This window comes from Urocampus carinirostris, chromosome 14, assembly GCF_059441175.1.
Source record: "Urocampus carinirostris isolate Australia breed hairy pipefish chromosome 14, RoL_Ucar_1.0, whole genome shotgun sequence".
NCBI classification, from domain to species: domain Eukaryota; kingdom Metazoa; phylum Chordata; class Actinopteri; order Syngnathiformes; family Syngnathidae; genus Urocampus; species Urocampus carinirostris.
The window spans coordinates 34588967-34602621 of NC_142362.1; the positions used below are offsets into that span (position 1 = coordinate 34588967).

At 37.0% G+C, this 13655-nt stretch overlaps 1 protein-coding gene across 1 annotated transcript in view; it reads left to right on the top strand.

The window, feature by feature from the left end:
- Positions 1–13655, top strand: part of LOC148353277 (partitioning defective 3 homolog B-like) — a 246345-nt gene that overhangs the window by 176448 nt on the left and 56242 nt on the right. The window lies entirely within an intron of this gene.

Below are 13655 nucleotides of genomic sequence, written 5' to 3' on the forward strand. Positions count from 1 at the left end.
CACAGTTAATTGGTATTACAAAGCAGTTATTCCTTCAGATTTTTCAGTTCATATATTCTTTGTGGTTTGCTGTCCCGCCACAGATGTAATGCCTTCTCTAGGTCCAATCCATTATCATCCTCATAGCGTCACCAGGAATATAATTTAGTCCATTTTGTCAGAAAAGTCCTTTTCTTGCTAGGAGTATCCTTTTGTTTATTTTCTTTAGTCGAATAGTTCACTTCAACACACGTGTTTTCCTTGCCTCCGCGATCTTCCGAAGAATTTCTCCGCCGTGTTTTCGTGCTGGAATTATTGCCGTTGTTATCACCTTCTGCATTATGTTTCGACTTATTACTGACACTGAAGAAATTATCAATTTTGTGTTGATTTTCCCCTAATACTAACAGTTTTTTCGGAGGCATACTCATACCTGTCAACCTCCACGGCTCCATGCCCTTACAAACTGTCGTATTTTCCCTTACAAAATACAAAAAAATCTTACACCATATTTTTTTTTCAAACGTGTTTATATTGTACATGTGTTTCCTTATATCATATATATTGTCAATGGACATTTTGTTGTGAGACACTGAGTTGCTCGACATGAATAATTAATATAATAATAATAATTTCCTTTGTATTGTCATTCTTTGTAACAATGTACACAGAACGAAATGTCGATACACCTGAACCGTTGTAGCGAGTCGGTGCAGCCGCAGCCAGAGGGCGCCGCCATTATACCAATTAGGTATGTCTCGGTCGAGGCGCGAACCAGCGACCTCCCAGTCTCAATCATGTTTATTATAAAAAAAAAAGCTAAAAAATGAAGAAGCTTGGACGTTCACTGTAGAAGGAAAAAATACATGCAAATATAATTAAGTACAATACTACATTTTTTTATATTCAAATTATTAACTTATTTTTTGCATTAAATTATTGTTGGTAATATACTGATTAAAGGGATAAGCACAAACCTGTCTTTTTTCATTTTCTCCTTTTATACTTCCTTTTTTTCTTAACTTCTTTATACAACATCATAATTCGTAATATAATGCATCAAAGCAAGTGAGCAGTTTGAGAGCCGGCTCTCTTTAATGAGTAGAGCCAAAAAAGCCAGTTCTCTAAAGAGACGGACTTTCACTACACAACTCAAACTCGTTTGACTTGATTGATTTGCCGTTTCGTGATAGTTGGTGTATGGTACCCATAATTGATAAATTTGCATTTTTTCCGTACAGATTATCTTGTACGGCGTACACGTCTTAAAATGCATAATAAACCTACTTTGTACGCAAAAACATACAGGTTGACAGGTATGCATACTTAACCTTCACTCAACGACAAGCACCACAACAATGACGTAATCTCAGAGCAACGAGATCTCGTTTGCCGAGGTCGGCGTGCAGACAAACACTCGAACCGCGAGACCAAAACAACAATGGCGGATCTGCCTGACGAAAAGTTTGGAGTGCGGTAAATCTTTGTTTAAAAAAAATAATCGGGTAATAATGACAATTTTGTGTCAAAAAAGTTGCGTGCCAGGGAGCACGTTGATTTGACACTATGCGTCCCCAACAAAAATGATGCGTCTAGGACGCAGGGACGCGGGCAAACGGGAACACTGATTAAACACATGTATGCATTTATTTTTATGCTGATTAAATTTACAGGAAATACAACAAACACAATTTTGTAATGCGAATGAGCAAAAATGTTGCTTTTTTTTGATAGATATCTGGCTAGCTTTGTAGCTAGTTAGCTACCATTTAAGCCATTCAGCAAGCTAGTTATCCATCCATCCAGTATCTGCACCGCTTATCCTCAGTAGGGTCACGGGGGTGCTGGAGCCCATCCCAGCTATCTTCGGGCAGTGGGTAGGGGAGACCCTGAACTGGTTGCCAGCCAGTCGCAAGGCACACAGGGACAGACAATTCGCTTGCTCATTCACGCCTCGGGAAAATTTGGACTGGCCAATTAACCTGACATGCAGGTTTTTGGAATGTGGGAGGAAACCTGAGTGCCTGGGGAGAACATGCAAACTCCACACAGGGGGTGCGATCTCATGACGTCAGAACTGTGCCGCACACACGCTAACCACTGCGCCGCTGTGTTGCCCCGCAAGCTAGTTAATTTTTGTTAAATTTTGTGCATGCTCTCTGACATCCGTAACCCATCGCGGCCGGGGTGTCGGGAACGGATAATGGCAGCAGTCGGGCTCGGAAATCTATCACTGGGTCGCCCACTGACATCTCGAACCAGAAGCATATGAAAATAAGTTAATCATGCAGTAGTAAATGAATCTGTGATCAGATAGGGCTGGTACAAAAAAATCAAATTTATTAAAAAAATATATTGATTTAAATAATTAACCACAATATCTAACCTATCATCTCATTTTTTAATACTTAAAGGTTGAGACATTTCTATTCATTTAACATAACATGAACGTCACATAGAGGAAGATGACATAGTTATCAGCCATGTTTATCCCAAAAAACAAAAAGGTGGCGAAAGGCTGTACAACAATATAGAATTAAAATAGTGCTTCATGACCACATTGAGTCTCTGTTACTTTAATTCATATTTGTGATTTTTCACAGTTGTTTTAAGTTGTAGGACATACTAGATACATTTCGAAGTTAAATGATACAATACCCCTTTGATTATTATTTTTTTATTATTAAAGGGATAGTGAGTAATATTTGAAGAATACGAACTACAGATTACGAACATCCCTCTTTTCATTTATTGCTAAACCTTTCGCCAAGATTGAAAAGAGAATGAAAAAAAGGAAAAAAGGAGGAAAACATTGTAAAAAGAGAAGAAAAAATGGATACATGAAAACATACACAAAATAAAGAAAAAGCAAGAAAAACAATAAAGAAGCAAATAAAAAAGAAAAAATATCAAACGACAAAAGAAGATGATAAAGAAGAAGATAATCAAGAAAGAGAAGACTGAAAGAGAAAATGGAAAAAGAAAGAAAGAATAAAAAGGGGAAGGAAAGGAAGAAAAAGAAGGAAGAAACCAACCAAGGACGAACATAAAAAACAGAAGAAAAGAGGAAAGAAGAGAGAAGAAACAAAATAAAAAATAAATAAAAGCATGAGTAATAAAAGAAAAAAAAGAAGGAAAAAAGACAGGTTATTGGGTTTTGCAGCAAGATGGTGGACAATCATGTCATCTCCCTCTAGATGAGCCTCTGATAATATAACTACACGTATCTTGAGTATTAGTATTTCAAAAAGTGCTTGTTTACATGATATCTATTTTTTTACCTTCAATCAGTCTATATTCTTTAGATGAATACAGTTTTTATTTACCACTCGGAGGTGCTAAATAATACACACCTCATCCTGAGGGCTCCAAATGGCCCCCGGGCCCTGACTTATAGACGTCTGCATTATATAATTACATACATTTATTGATTCGTCATGTTGTTTTTATAGTGTCAAATCTACTAATGTGTTTCCACCTCAATGTTTAGCCATACTCTAATTTATTTTTTAAAAGTAAATTGGTTTGCTTATAACAAGGGCAAGGTCCTTCCTTATGGAATCAATAGCCACAGTTGACTCCAGATTAGAAAATCATGTTATTGTTAATAAATCAGGTCGGGAGAGCAATTAAAAATGCCTCAGAGGCTGACATTCATTTTCACCTTAGATAGATTGCACTTTTTTTTCTTCCTGGTTTAATTTGTCACCCTGGTCCCAGCTCACCATGAAGACAAAGGATATAAAACACAATGTTGAAACAAACACGGGATTCTAAACGAGTCTCACCCTCAACAATTAGAAATAGGAAATAAAGCAATCGCCTCACTGACTTTCACATTTAACTCCTTCAATGCCAGCCATTTCTCTCAAATGGGAAGAGCCAATGTTTAACTTTTGGACTAATTTTAAGATACCTAAACAAAATTCAGTTCTGTAGATAAATACGGATAAGTCATATCAAAATAACCCTTCTATCCCCCAGCTTTCGTTTTAGCATTGTTCAGTAAACAACAATTAAACATCGTAAAAATATTCATTCCCACCTTTGAAAAAAACACTTTTTGTGAAAGGACGTATTTCAAGCAGAATTTCACTGTTTCTTTTTGCATTTGTGATACCTCAAATATCTAATACAATGCTTTCAATAAATACAAGGGCACTTTACTTGCAATGTAACATTTTATTGCCAGAACAGTGAACTTATGAATAAACGATGCATTAACTTCACAAGAACTTTTTTGCGCCTGAGGTTTCCGGTTACACAATCACACGATTTCCGTCACCATGGCGATCAGGTTCCAGAAGACGTAAATGAAATGTCATCCCTCTCCGCCCCGACAATGATTTCGTTGTGTTTTTTTGAGAATGAAAAAAGTACTGTCTGTACCTATCCAAATATTTGCCTACCACACACTGCCTACACACTGCGAACGCTGGATACAGAAAGCAACACTAGGAAGTGGGGGCTCCCTCGATGTGTGGACACAGATCTGATCATACATATCCAAATAGTCAATTAATGTGACATTGTAAGTCACTTTAATGTACTATTGATACAGGAAGTAGCCTTAAATTGTATAGTGTCAATGAAATGACTATGAAAAGAAACATTCTTTGTTTTGTCATGAAGGAGCAAGGTTACCTCTACCGTTTTTTTTTAAGCTTTTTTTTTTCTCTTTGATGTGCCCAAAGTGCACAATTGGTACTTTGGTTTGAACTGCGGTCTAAATAGGTTCTCTCTATTGCGGGAGCAGCTGGGGGCTAAGTGCTTTTTTTGGGTGCTTTGAGTGTGAGGTGCCATTCGCTTTTCTTTCAAAAATTTGGAGAAAAGAAAAAATGCCTGTTTTTTTAGCAGAGTCGTCTTTCATCTACATCCTTTGGTAGCAGTATTGAGGCCTTTCTTTAGACATAACGTGGCAAGATTTTGAGTGGAAACGATGATGCCAATACTAGAACCATACATTTTGTACTCACGATAGTGGTCGATACCAGTATAAACTGTCCTTCAGTGGACATTTAACAATCCGAAACTAGACTTTAAGCGAATTGTTAATTGTCATTAGAAGCAATATCAATGAAAATATCATATTGGGAGTGAGTACTATATCTCTAGAAATAGGCGCTACGGAGATACCTTGGCAAAGTGGGGAATGGGGCTTCAGAGGCTTGGTACTGTTGCTGATTCACTGTTTCGCAGATTTTCATTGTGCATTGTATTTGCCATTCTGGTTTGCTAAAAATAGGATGATACTCTAGTGCCAACCAACTTTGACCTCACCACCCGATAAACCTGCTAAGGGGCCACATGCATGTCTTTGTCGCTCCCTAGTGACTTTCTGTTGCTTTTCAGAACCGGAAGGTAAATGTAGTTTTCCATACTGGCCACATAATGGTAGAAACGTATCATGTAAAGTAAAGTGGATGGGGTCCTTAATTCATAAGTTGTGCTATAAAACCGCAAACTTATAATTTGACAGGACAGAAGTTGTTTATTTATTTTATTATTATTTTATTTTATTTTTTTCAAAAAAAGGTTTTTAGTTCCGTATTTTTTTTTTGTTGAACAAAAACTTAAGCCTGTAAATTGGGTTTGTAAAAGAAATAAATGATTAAATAAAGGTTTCACAACCTCGATGTGTGGACAAATCAGATTAGCCACTTCTGCCATATAATGGTTATTTATCATACTGAAATCATTTACAGAGACTTGATACCAACTGGACTGTGCAAAACGCTTTATAATAGTTTTTTTTTAAATAAAAAGAAAATAAACGGATTTTTACCTTTTGGCAGGCAGGGACAATGCTTCTAAAAACGAGTTAGGAGTTAAAATGAGTTACATGCTTGGTCCATAGTTTGATAAAACACCTACCAAAAAAGGGATGAGGTTTGTTTTAAAAATTATCAAATACAAATTAGACTAAAAGCAAAACTAAATGTAAAAATGGCTAAGAAATTTAACACTAGTATTTTTTCAAGATTAGTTTAGCTGCAGGTCGGGAGGTTATAATCCCCCAGTCAGACAAGATGAGATCAGTGTTGACCCAGCGGACCCAGACACATTCATATGTCTGTAGGCCCAACATAGACACATGCACAGTGCACACCCATGCATACAACCCCTCCCTGTCCTCGTCTGTAATAGAGATTCACTTTTGTCTGGACATTAATTGTTCATCCGTCCTCCTGCCTTTCTTCATGTGTCCCCATGGGCTCAAAGACATGAAGACAAACTTTATTTTATAAACACACGCATACAACAACTGTGTCATGAAGTCATCTACAGCAAGCGTCCATAGTTATGACTGACTGAAGCAATTAGCGAATGACTCATTGTTCAAGATCCGCAGCCATTAACACTTAAATCATTCACACCAACTGTCTCGTAATACCAGAGTGTTAATGTGTGTGTGAGCGATTGAAGCTGCAGCAGTGGTTTCCAGAAGGGAATAAAAAAATGTCAGCCAAAGCAAGACTCAGCTTCTATATAGTTTGGCAGGAAAACAGTAAAAGTTGGCTAGTTGATGGAAATCCCCTTAGACCGAATTGGGAAAAAATGCAAGAATGACATCAATCTGTGTTATTGGGAGCACACATCTGCCATTTACGCAGCATACTTTCCAAAACAGGTGGCTTATTCCACAGGCATCTGCAAAAGTAGTTTAACTCGGCTCAAGTTTTGCCTTAATAGGAAGTGACATCACCTGTCCTTGTTAATTAAAATGGCGAATGAAACTTTACATCTTTTTTGGAATATTCCACATATTTGAAACACTGCTCAAAATCATAGCAGCAACAGATACGACAACTGTTTTTGCATCGATATATAAGATGCTCCTACTTTAAATTGACTCAAGCAAAATGCTATCCAGTGTTTTCTATGGAATTTTGTGAGACTCTGGTCGGTGGACAGTATAGGGGAGGGGTCGGGAAACTATGGCTCCTTTTATGAGTAAATATGACTCTGAGATAAAATTAGACTATGAGTTGTTCAAATCTGCTATAAGCGGTGTCGAGTCTTTTGCGCTCATAGCTGACGTAGCACTATTAATGTTATTTTGCGCATCACTTCCGGTTATTAAAGTATCCTCGTTTGCAGTATTGTTTGACATTTTCACAAAAGAACTCTGCTTGCACCTTGTTTTGAAACCATTTAGGACGAAAAAGAAGGTCATATTGAGTCTCAACAATCTTAAGTAATTGTGGGACGAGACAAGTTTCAAATTGTATATTTGTTGATATGGGACACAGGCTGTGGCATTATTATTATTATTTTAGAAATTTCAACAAATCATCCAACGTCACACAGTGAAATTAAATGAGCAGAAATTTGTCTCAGAATAGATATGGCTCTCTCCCAAAAATAAATCAAAATATTTTGCTATTATGAATCTTTGGGTCAAGGGGGTTCCTGACTGCTGGTTTAGGGGGTCCGAAAGCATGCTTTCCCAGAAGAAAATTGTGTACAATTTCAAACGCTTTGATGTGGTGCAGTTTGGAGCAAAATCAAGATCTTAGTGTGCCCTTGTAAACTTTCAAATCATAAATACGTTAGCAGGAAAGGGAATGACACTGCAAACAAGTCACAACCACAAATCACTTTAACGTTCTGCCGGTCCGCCGTACATTTATGAAGCAAATATGTGTACGATGTCACCAGTCACTGAACTTTGTCATGCTACGTATAATTACAAATTTTAAACTCTTGGGATTTAAAATATGCTGACCATTATAAGATGTACTTATCACAGAAACATCACGATCAGTCTGAAACTAGATACCCGAAAACTATGAAACTGGCATAGCTCACAAATAAGCTCACAAATAATTTCCCCTTGGTCTCAACTCATTTTACTATTATCTGCAAACATAGTCTTGTTACATCCACGAGAGTCTAGTGAATTCAACAGTGTAAAATAGTTAGTCCAAAATACAATAAATGCCAACAGATTAAAAAATACATTTTTGCACTTTTGGACATTCCTTTTTGCAATTAGTCAGTTTTGCCCCATAATTCCCGTTTACAAATAAAGACCTACAAAATCATTTCCAATATGGCAGTTAGCCTCTGAAATTTCGATTGCCACCATGCTCAACCAATTGCACTTTTCTTCTGCGGTCCAAAGCCCGCCTTTATTGATAAAACTGACATTGCCTCCCTTACCTATGAATACTTTTAGCCAGTAGTGATTGGATTAAATGACACATTAGTTAGCCACTGAAATTGCCAACGTAAATGTATTCAATTTTACATTTTAAAATCAGAGCTGTAAATTAATGTGCATAAATGCAACTCGAGATCCATTTTCACGCACCATTGTTGCACGCCAGTGTGCACAATAATGTTTAAGATGGGGACAAAGAAGTCAAACGATTACATTTCTTTCACAATGTTTAAGATTTGGCCAAAGTCAAATTCACAGTTGAAGAGTTTTGAGAGCTGTGCACTTATAATCTCAAAATGCCCACTTTTAAAAACGCCTGAACATACCATTCAGAAAATGTGTAAAATACAATGTTTCATTTTTCAGATTGTGATCAAATTTGACCTGGGACCAGGTACGATAAAATTCATTGAGGACCAATTGAATGAAAAAAATAAAATAAAAAATGGTTTCCTTTCAGAGATAAGCTTCACTTGAAAAAAAAAAAAACCACTAGACTTTTTATCTTTTTACTCCCAATCTCGTTGCATACATTTTTCACAGTGTTGATATATATTACAGTAAATAGAATTCAATTTAAATGATAACCAGATCAACGCTTAGCAATTGGGGTTTTTACAACAAATCTTTGATGGACTTCATCTGAACGTTAAAGAAACTATTGATGAGACTAGCGTTTAATTTTTGGGTGGCCATAATCTGTAGTCCGATGATTAGCACATTTGCCTAACACATGAAAGACCGGGTGGACACGCGTGTTTGCCTATATAAGGGCAGCACGGCGGCGCAGTGGTTAGCGCATGTGCGGCACAGTTCTGAGGTCATGAGATCGAACCTCCTATGCAGAGTTTGCATGTTCTCCCCGTGCTTGCGTGGGTTTCCCCCGGGCACTCCGGTGTCCTCCCACATTCCAAAAACATGCATGTCAGGTGAATTGGCCGGTCCGAATTGTCCCTAGGTGTGACTGAGCGAGTGTATTGTCTGTCTCTGTGTGCCCTGTGACTGACTGGCAACCAGTTCAGGGTGTCCCCTGCCCACTGCCCGAAGTCACTCCCGGGCCGCGTGACGGAGCGAGTTCGGCAGATGCGGTGTCACCCTACTAAGGATAAGCGGTGCAGATAATGAGATGAGATTTTTTTTTTTTTTTTCTTTTTGAATGGGCGTCGCTACTTCGCGGACTTTCACTTATCGCGGGTGGTTTTGGTCCCCATTAACCGCGATAACCGAGGTCTTACTGTGTATATATATATATATATATATATATATATATATATATATATATATATATATACACAGTACACAGTGTGTGTATAATATAAATTTATAAACTTTTTTGTTTCTTTATATAATAAGTTTATCAGTATGCTAGACCAGTCAAGACCAGACAAGTCATATTCTTAACAAAGAAAAAGAAACAAAGAATGATGGGTGGATTAAAAAAGAAAATTGAAAAATAATTGAGAGAGAGAGGACTGGCCCGGCCGAACTCTAACAAAAGATTGACATTTTAGGCCTGACCCATCTTTCCTCTATCTGTCAGCCATTTTCTGAGTCTTTGTTTATGTTGAGCTGGCGGAACTGGAACCAGAGGTGGTGGAGGAAATCTGGAAGTAGTATTATTTTGCAACATTTTTAAGCTTAAATCTCAAATAAACACAATTATCTTATGTAGAACACAACTCAAAGAACTTCATCCCTTTTGAGCATGGTATCTGAAACACAATAACACATGTAATTATCGGGGAAACACATATGCCTTGACTGACTTATCTGACTTGACTAAAAGCCCACAATGACCTCAAAGTGACTGTGGCACTTTCCCGAGGCAATTTAGATTTTAAGAGGAAACAAATTAATTCCAAGCTGAAGGAACTTTTGTCAATGCTTCAAATGTGTCGGAAATCAGAAGATAATCGGAAAAGCCACACTTGATTGAGATGACGATTGAAAACATACGCCCAAAAGCTCCTTCACTTTGAAATGTTTGCACTGACCTGTTCAGAGGTCAGACATGAAATCAATTAAAAACCTCTGGCGTGTGACGTAAGGATCTCTTTACACTGTTGACATCAGTCGCAATCTTCCTGATCTGGTGAGAAGTGCTCACATGCGGACAACCAAAGATGTTACCTTTTGATAAACTCATTCAGATTAGATTAAGGTGGTGCATGTCACAGAACCATGGAATTTGATACATATTTTTTTAGTTAATTTATCTGATTATTCAACTTGACATAGCATTTTGGTTATTTTTGTTTTAATCTTATGTAGCCTTTTTTACATGAGTGAAACCCACCAGAAATGACTTGCTACAGTGCCTTGCTAAAGTATTGGCCGCCCAAGAACCTTTTGACACACTGCCATATTTAATGCTTCAATATTGTAGATTATCAATCCATTATCTGCACCACTTATCCTCAGTAGGGTCATGGGGGTGCTGGAGCCCATGCCAGCTATCTTCGGGCAGTGGGCAGGGGACACCCTGAACTGGTTTATTATTATTGTATTTATTTATTCAGCCAGTATACACCATAAACATGATATATACAGGAAATCATTTGACACGCGAACCTCTCGACATGACACGTCGCCTTCGATCGGCGCCATGTTTTTAGACCCAACTGCTGTGTTAGGAGTCATTAGGTGCCCAAACCCCCCAATTACAACCCTTACTGCCGAGTGCCCAGCAGGGAGGCAATGAGTACCAATGTTGTAAGTCTTAGGTATGACTTGGCCGAGACTTGAACCAGCGACCTCCCAGTCCCGGAGCGGGCGCCTTACCATCTAGGCTACCGAGCTGGTCGAACCTTATCATAGATTATAGATTAAATAATTCAAAATATGTTGTAAAAAATAAAGAACATATGAGACACACTATTTAAAAGAATCCAAATATTTTCAACAAAATGAAAAAATTGAAATCAAGTGTTCTAAAAATATACATACTTTTAAGTTAATGCGATCACAGCCACAAGTCTGGCCATGTCTTGGTAGGTTTGTAGTGGTTTTATGCTCCCTCCATTTTAATATTATTGCTCGCACAGTGATTGGGGAGATGTGTAAATGTTGCAAAATCTTCTTGTGCCCCATTCCTGCTTTGAACCTTTCCATAGCTTTAACCTGGATTTGCCTGGTGTGTTCTTTGGTCTTCATATTAGTGTCATAATGTCAATGTTAGTCATTTCGGTCGACATTAGAACACTCAGAAGTCATCTGGGCACTTCTGGAGTTGGTTGGCTGAGCTGAGAGAGCAGGGCGCCAATATTTTTACACCTACTCTTCAGTTTGAAGTTGTTAATATAATGTAAAGTAATACAATAACTTGGTTTCACTTCACGATTGTGTCTAACTGGATTTTGATTCTTAAAAATAGCGTTCAGTTTTTTAGCTTCAAATAAGGCCATATAGGAAAAAAATTGGAGGAACAATACTTTCACTAGACTCTGTATGGTGAGAAATGGTTACCATAAGGGAAGTCCGGGTTTGGAGATATCGTCTGAAAAGAAAAGTTGGATTGTCTTATTCCAGAGGAATGTTAATATGATTAGGGATGTCTCTGCCCGAGCTGTCTGGCAATGGAGTTTGACTGATCCGAAAACATGCAGCGGACATATCCCAACAACAAGTTGTTTGACATTGAACACCAGCACCCATTCATTCTTTTTCCCTAGGCCAGGCAAAACGAGTCAATATGTCATGAGTTATCACTTTTAAACATGTATGACTCTCCCTAATCAGGTTTCATAAAGTTTGGGTCAAAGGTGCTCTTTGGTTGGCTGACCCATGACTACTTGACTGATTGTTCTGCCTTGATCCCAAATTCAGCACACAATTTATCATTCGCCGACGTAATGAGCCGAAGCAGCACTCTTCCCAGCATTGGATTTCTTGTAATATGTTTTGCTGTTTATGATTACCAGAACTCAAATGTAGTGCTCAGTCAATCAAAATAATATATGTTTAACGCTGTACAATTCAGAAATAACTACCTATAAAGTGAAAATAGGCTTTGTACAACAACGGTTTCGATATAATGGCTCTATTCAAATTATTTAGAATATATGACATAGACACCCAACAGCCGACAACAAGGCAATATAAACCGACCAAGTTGTGAAAGGGATGGTGTGTATTATTTGACCACTTGATCACTATTGTGCAGTGCAACCAAATATGAGTGCTAAATAGCACAAAGAGGAATACAAACTACCAAGACTCAAAGTGACCCAACCGGACCAGTTTTCTTTAATTTTTTTGCTAGGCCTTTCACAAGAGTGTTTTGTCATTTGGGTACCCTTAGCAACAAGATGGCTGACAAATATGTCATCTCCCTCAGGTTATTTAAAACAAATGCACATTTCTCGACTTAAAAATATATTAATAAAAAATAACGTATAAATTATTGTGTATTTTTGCTTGATTTCTTAAATCCATATTTGTTTTTAATGATAATGAAGTTTTTTGTTTTTTTTAAAACCCCGTGTGTGTCATATAGTGATCCTTAAGGATGTAAAAATGCTTAAATTAATTTATTACAACCATTTGAAATGATAAGTACAAATTTTATAGCACAAACACATTTTTGGCATAGTTCAAATTTAGAAAGTATTGTATTTTGATCAGATGTATTTGCTAATATATCACTGCTTATTTATTCAAAAATAATTAATAGGATGCACAATATTTTTTTTTTCATTCCGATAACTTGATAACTCGTAAAATCCTGCTTCTAGACAATGATAACTATTTATTTTACTGTATGTGATATTAAAACTGCGTTTGAAATCCAATTATTTTTATGTTTGGGATAAATGTACAATATAATGGTGGGTTGTGCACCTCTTTCAGCCTCGTTGTGATTAAGGGCTATACGATTAAATTGAGTTGACTTAACCATAGCCCTATACAGTATAGCACTATTGTACACATTTTTCCAAAATTTGTGTTGGAGCGACTCAGGCTTAACTTTATTAAACAATCAATCGATCAATACTTACTTTGTTTATAAAACATATTTATTCATGTTTTCGGGCACTCATGACCCTCTAATATTGGTTTAAAATTTTGTATAAAGTTTTGTTATTTTTATCAGCTCAAACTTTGCGGTTAACTGCAATGGGAATAAGGCCCAAATCCTAACCACTAGAATAACATTGATCTAAATGACATATGAAAGGGCGTTTGATTTGATCTCATCACACTATTTTTATTCACGGTACCAGAGACGAATATTAATTTTGTTGTTTCACACGTTACAATGACAGTACATTGTGTTGTATTCTGTTTTAACCAAAGTGACTAATGTCGTTGAATAAGTACGACCATGATTAAAATAGTTTATTGACAACGTAAACTATATACACAATACAAACATAAAGATTACAATACATTTATTTATTGTCATTCAGTGTCCAATTCCTCATCAGATACGCCAAATGAGTTGTTTCCATTGTCATGCTTTTTGCGTAATATGTATCTTTTTAGGACAACGTTGTTTTCTTCATTCCCT